We start from the raw sequence: 7,015 nt of genomic DNA, 5'->3' as shown, positions 1-7,015 counted from the left end.
TTTTCGAAATGCTTTCCTAAAGGTAAAAGTCACCAAAATGCAAAATTGTACAAGACCTGAAACACTGGGTGGCCCTCAGCACTTTCTCTCTTTCGGCTATAAAATCCTCATACTTTTTCCACGCTGCCACGCTCTACAGCCGATTGGGAGAAAGACCTTGGTATACATTTAGAACCTAACGACTGGGCCAAGATCTTCCAGACCACTATGTCATGCTCGTTAGCCATTCGATTGTTGAGACTCAGTTTAAAGTACTTGCCCGCTGGTACAGAGGCCCCTTGGAGCTTGCCAAAATGTTTCCAGGGTTTCCTGCCACTTGCTGGTGCTGTGCTTCAGCTGTAGGCTCCCGCTTCATATTCATATCTGGTGGGACTGTGCTGTGCTACTTCCCTTTTGGAACTTAGTGATATCTTTGTCCAGGGAGATGTTAGGTCAGGATGTTAGTTTGGAACCCGTATTTTGGCTCCTCAATAAGATTAATGGCCTTGTCTCATCTTAGAAAAAGTAATTCCTGAAACATTTAAATAGTGCAGCCAAAGCTGTAAGTACGGTCCACTGGAGATCTGTGACTCCTTCTACCAAAGATGAATGATTTAGCAGATTTGAGTTTTATATGTCCAAGGATGATCTAATGATGTCTGGAGTTACTAAATTTAGAGATGGCTATTGTTCAAAGAGTCTCCCTTCCACCTCATTAATGTTCAGGGTGATTGCTAATTGACTTGATGGTCTTATTACATTCTTAAACTTTTTCTCGGTTGGTCTCCCCTCTACCACCCCTCTGTGTCTCTTTACTCTGCTGTTTCCCTTGTTGCAATTTTTTTTCTTTGTTTTCTTGATACTAATGATATTAATTGTCTTGAGAAACTGGTGTCTGTGGAATGATCTATTTTGTTCTCTTCATTGTGATCAATTTATCACTGTATACTCTGCTGTTATTGATGGTACTTTGTTTTATAGGGGTGTTTTGCGTCCTATGTTAATGCTTTCGTTGATTTCAATAAAATAAATTATATATATCCACGTAGAACCATGTATTTAAAAATACTGCATGTATAAGAGAATAGTAGTTGTATCATTAAAAGCAAAAAAAAAACCATGCAGTATATGGTTAGAAAAGAAATAACCACTTGCCTGGCTTAGTCGCATGTGATATGACCAGAGCCAGGTGTACATTACCTGGCCAGTTAGCATCAAATGAGGCGAACTGCCCGCTGTGTCCTCCATCGTGTGGAAGAGGTGATCTGTTGTGCAAAACGGATCTCCTCTGGCTCCCCCGGAGTGATGCGGTGGTCACTGACTGCTGACAACTTCTGGAATCATGCCCCAGAATGCTATGCAGCCAGCATTCTGGAATGCATGCTCTAGGGCAGGGATGGGGAACCTACAGCCCTCCAGCTGTTGTTGAACTACACATACCAGCATGCCTTGCTACAGTTTTGATATTTGGCCATGCAAAAAATGTTGCAGGGCATGCTGGGATGTGTAGTTCAACAACAGCTGGAGGGCCGAAGGTTCCCCATCCCTGCTCTAGGGAATCACAGTGCGGGAGGCGAACTGAGCACATTTTGGCTGATTTCTGCAGCATGGAGGACCCCCTGCTTCACGCTCTGCATGTGGGGGAGGGGGGGATGTATAGCTATAGGGGTGGGGTGACTCGTGGGGGGGATCAATAAAAATTGGTGGTGTGGGAGGGTTAATATATAGTACTGTATAAGATGCTGGAGTGGGGTGAAGTTATAAAAAAAAAAATACATGGGTCACATACAGTAGTGGGGTGGTGGTGTCGAAAAAGGAGCTTTTCACAGGGTGGGTGGGGTTTGTAAAACATGTATTTTTCTTTTTTGCTACTAACGGGGTGTAGGGGTACTATTAATTGATTTTAAGACCACTGAGGGTCTATTACCAATGGGTAGTGTGGAGATTATTTATAATGGGGGCCTATGGACATGGGCTGATAGGGGGGTACAAAACACCCCTTAGATATTGTTTCTATTAAATACAATATTTTCATATATATATTATTCAAAATACTTTTTAAACTTGAATAAGTCATAAAAAATAAACATTTCTGAGCAGGGATAGAAACAAAGAAGGAATTATACCAATATACCTGTTACCCACCACTGCTTTTTATATTGTGCAGAATTACTGACTAAAGTTACATATCTATTGAAATTGTGGCTTGCAGAGCTGAATACAGTCTCTGGCAGAGGTGTAGCTAGGTTCCATGTAGCCCGGAGCAAGGGTATGTTTCAGCACCACCTCTCCTGTACTGGATTGGGTGCATGTTACATGTCTAAGGCGTGCAATAAAAGTATAGGGGCGTGGCTTCATGGGAAAGGGGAGTGGCCACAGAATAGTACCAATTCAGATTACACCACACAGTATTGTCCGTTATTCACATTACACTACACAGTAGTACTCCAAGTCCATATACACTTTATGCCCTTACACACGTTACACAACACAGTAAAGCTGCTTATACATGTTATGCCACAGTAGAGCCATTTATACGCATTATACCACAGTAGAGCCATTTATAGACGTCACACCACAGTAGTCGCTTATATACGTTATGCCACAGTAGAGCCACTTATACATGTTACTCTGCAGCTTCTAATGCAGAGAGAGGTGCTGCAGCAGCAGCTGGGGCAGAGACAGGTGCTGCAGCATCAATGTAGAGAGAGATGCTGTAGCAGCCAGGGCAGAAAAAGGTGCTGCGGCAGAGAGGTTCTGCAGCAGTAGCTGGGACAGAAAGAGGTGCTGGAGCAGCTGGGGCAGTGAGTGGTGTAGCAGGACTGAAGTAACCCCGCTGCACAGCTACAAGCAGACAGTGAAACATATAAAGAGGACGGCAGAGCTCTGGTATGTGCTGGCTGTCCGTGTCTCCTGCTGTCGCCTCTGGCCTGCCCTGTTCCCTACCTAGTATCTGAGCAGAGGCGTCACTAGGGTTGGTGTCACCCGGTGTGGTAACTCATGGTGTCACCCCCCCATGATCCTCCTCCTGTATCATACCACACGGAACCCTTAGTAATGTACTAGTACTAGCTTTACTTGTAAATCATAATTCCTGTATATCACTGAATGCAATGGCAATAGTAGTGACATAAACAGCTAACAAAATTAATATTATACCTTTAAATTACAATATCATATGCACAGCCTAAATGTAATAACATTTACATTGGTTCGGCAAATTAGACTCAACACCTAAATTATTACACTCAACAGTTTCATGATTTACTGGCCACAATCTGTCTTGCACTGCAATGCGGTTTTTTTATGTGTTACCCAAGATTCTGAATATGGCATAGAGATGAAGACATCAAGAGAAACTCTCATGAACAGTATGACAAACGATATGAAAATGATTATAAACAACAAAGTATATCACACAAAGTATTTATTTGCACACCTCTATAGTTGAAAATAGTACCATAAAAAACATGGGCCCTCATTCCGAGTTGTTCGCTCGGTATTTTTCATCGCATCGCAGTGAAAATCCGCTTAGTACGCATGCGCAATGTTCGCACTGCGACTGCGCCAAGTAACTTTACTATGAAGATAGTATTTTTACTCACGGCTTTTTCTTCGCTCCGGCGATCGTAATGTGATTGACAGGAAATGGGTGTTACTGGGCGGAAACACGGCGTTTCAGGGGCGTGTGGCTGAAAACGCTACCGTTTCCGGAAAAAACGCAGGAGTGGCCGGGGAAACGGTGGGAGTGCCTGGGCGAACGCTGGGTGTGTTTGTGACGTCAACCAGGAACGACAAGCACTGAACTGATCGCACAGGCAGAGTAAGTCTGGAGCTACTCTGAAACTGCTAAGTAGTTAGTAATCGCAATATTGCGAATACATCGGTCGCAATTTTAAGAAGCTAAGATTCACTCCCAGTAGGCGGCGGCTTAGCGTGTGTAACTCTGCTAAATTCGCCTTGCGACCGATCAACTCGGAATGAGGGCCATAAACAGTAAAAAAACACAGAAGCATTTTTGCACTTAGCCATAATCTCAACAAAATAATCAAAACTTTCCTTTCCTGACCTTCAAAGCTGCGAACCTGTGAATCACTTCATCAAAGTCAATTTCTTTCGCCAACTCACTTTCAACTGACAGTATTGCAAGGTCAGTAAAAAGGCCTTGATTGTCCCATGGTACATCGCAAATAGTTCTTTATAAGTTTCAGCTTTGAAAAGCTCCTCTCACATGAAGCCACATACACACAAATCGTCAGAAATAATTTTAGACTTAGTAAAAGGTTTGGCAGAGATTCTACAAAGTCCCATTCCGCTATGAATTTTAAAACATCTAATATTGGCCAATCTTTGGCTTTTTCCAGATCAATGTTTGCTGCTTTCAGGTGCCTTCTTAGCCTTGGTATTTCTATTTTAAGTGAATCTTCCGATAACTCATCATAGAAAGTGGTTAGTTTTGGAACAGACACCTTTAACTGTTCATCAGTGGCAGATATGAGACTCTTTGCTTGAACAGCTTCAAACATGGCTGATATTTCCTGGATGGCTCTTGATCTGATCTGATCTGAAGTTCAGAAAGAAAGCGATCAATGCACTCAAACATTGCCCTCTTATTTTCTTCTTGAAGAGACAGTCAGCGTCGCTTGCTTGTTCCCCTGCCAACCGCTTCTTGAACCTTGCTCTTCTCTGTACTGCAATTCCATATTCAGCTGATTTTGAAAGTGCCTCTTCAATTGCGTGCTCCACTAGGTGACTGCGTTTCTCATGCAGAAAAAGTTTAAGCGCCTCTAACTTTGCCACCACCTTGTCGAGGGTTAAGCCCTCAGTCTGCAGGTACTGCTGTGTAAGATTAACTTCCTGAAGTACATTACACCAGAAGTACAGGTAGCACAGAAAAGTGAAATCACAGACAGCAGGCAAAAGACCTTGTGCTGCTCCTCTTGTGTCCACGTTTTCATGTACATCACAAAGAGCTTCAATCGCATCCACAAACTTATCAAGCTTTTCCTTAACTGGCGTAACTGCAGCATGATGAGCACTCCAGCGTGTTGTTGATAACCTTTTCACTGACACTCCAGTATGTTCAATTAACACATCCCATCGATGGGTTGAATTAGCAAAGAAAGAAAACATTGGCCCTCATTCCGAGTTGATCGGTCGCAAGGCGAATTTAGCAGAGTTACACACGCTAAGCCGCCGCCTACTGGGAGTGAATCTTAGCTTCTTAAAATTGCGACCGATGTATGCGCAATATTGCGATTACTAACTACTTAGCAGTTTCAGAGTAGCTTCAGACTTACTCTGCCTGTGCGATCAGTTCAGTGCTTGTCGTTCCTGGTTGACGTCACAAACACACCCAGCGTTCGCCCAGGCACTCCCACCGTTTCTCCGGCCACTCCTGCGTTTTTTCCGGAAACGGTAGCGTTTTCAGCCACACGCCCCTGAAACGCCGTGTTTCCGCCCAGTAACACCCATTTCCTGTCAATCACATTACGATCGCCGGAGCGAAGAAAAAGCCGTGAGTAAAAATACTTTCTACATAGCAAAGTTACTTGGCGCAGTCGCAGTGCGAACATTGCGCATGCGTACTAAGCGGATTTTCATTGCGATGCGATGAAAAATACCGAGCGAACAACTCGGAATGAGGGCCATTGCCTCAAGAGTTCCAAAAAATGTCACACATGATGCATTTTCAGCAAAAGAGTGCTGACCGCACAAATTACGCGAATGGTCCACACATCCACTAAAAATAGCTTTCCTGTTCTTTCTCTTAAGAATGGTTTGTACGCCTCCATGGATTCCAGCCATAGTGGCAGCATTATCATAGCCTTGAGAACGACACATCATTATGTCCAGTCCATCATTTTCCAGTGTTTTTAAAATGTCAGAACTGAGGTCAGCAGCTGTTTTCCCCTTTAAAGGGAAAAATCCGAGAAATACCCCTTTTACTTCAACTTTCATGTTGTTGATTGTTACATATCTGATCACTTCGGACATCTGGTCAGTATGTAATACAGTATGTCAGGTGTGCTGTCAAACATGATCCCAAAATACTTTGCAGACTTTATGTCCATGACAAGCTTCTCCTTCACGTGATTTGCCAGGACACTTATAAACTCATTCTGAGTGTTTGGTGGTAGATATGAGACTGACACTTTAAGTTTACACGTGCTCCGTTTCAATCTCATTAGGTGCTCTTTCAGCACTGGATCATATTTTGAAAATACCTCAACCATCTCAAGAAAGTTCCCTTTATTCAACAAAGTCTCATCTTCCTTGTGGCCGCGGAATGCCAGAATCTGCTTGGCAAGAAACAACGTGATATCAAGCAATCTGTGCAAGATATCCCTCCACTTTTTCTTCTCCATTTCCATTAAAGAAATACTTTTGGCGTCGATGGTTTTGTGCAGCCTAAGTCCTGCTGCCAATGTTTTCCACTTTTCAAGACAACATAGGTGTTCTTCGGAAGTCTCGTGGTTATGTACTTTCGGGTTTAGTTTCCACCACTTCTGAAACCCAGTCACAAATTTGGATGTCATACTTGTAGCACTAATGGCAAACAGTCGGCAGCAAAAACAGTATAATTTGTTGCTGACAACTGAGTAAACCATCCATGACCGCATAATTTTCTCACCATTTGGCATTATCTTGTAAAACCAACCACTCTTTTGAAATCTGGCGTACACCACCCTTTGCTTTTGTATCTAAATCTTTCCTCGCCACTGCACTGAAAGGTCCATCTTTATTTTGGAAATAATCGCTTCCCCTTTTGATAATTTCAACCCGAAAATGATCTGGAACTGGTATTTCCCAGAAAGAAACATCGGCCCTCATTCCGAGTTGTTCGCTCGGTATTTTTCATCGCATCGCAATGAAAATCCGCTTAGTACGCATGCGCAATGTTCGCACTGCGACTGCGCCAAGTAACTTTGCTATGTAGAAAGTAATTTTACTCACGGCTTTTTCATCGCTCCGGCGATCGTAATGTGATTGACAGGAAATGGGTGTTACTGGGCGGAAACACGGCGTTTCAGGG

At 43.3% G+C, this 7,015-nt stretch overlaps 1 pseudogene; it reads right to left on the bottom strand.

The window, feature by feature from the left end:
• Positions 1-4,130: 4,130 nt before the first annotated feature.
• LOC134997873 (zinc finger MYM-type protein 1-like) lies at positions 4,131-6,813 on the bottom strand (annotated as a pseudogene).
• Between the last annotated feature and the right edge of the window lie 202 nt (positions 6,814-7,015).

This window comes from Pseudophryne corroboree, chromosome 2 (genome assembly GCF_028390025.1).
Source record: "Pseudophryne corroboree isolate aPseCor3 chromosome 2, aPseCor3.hap2, whole genome shotgun sequence".
Taxonomy (NCBI): Eukaryota; Metazoa; Chordata; class Amphibia; order Anura; family Myobatrachidae; genus Pseudophryne; species Pseudophryne corroboree.
This window is presented reverse-complemented; position numbering and strand designations above follow the sequence as displayed.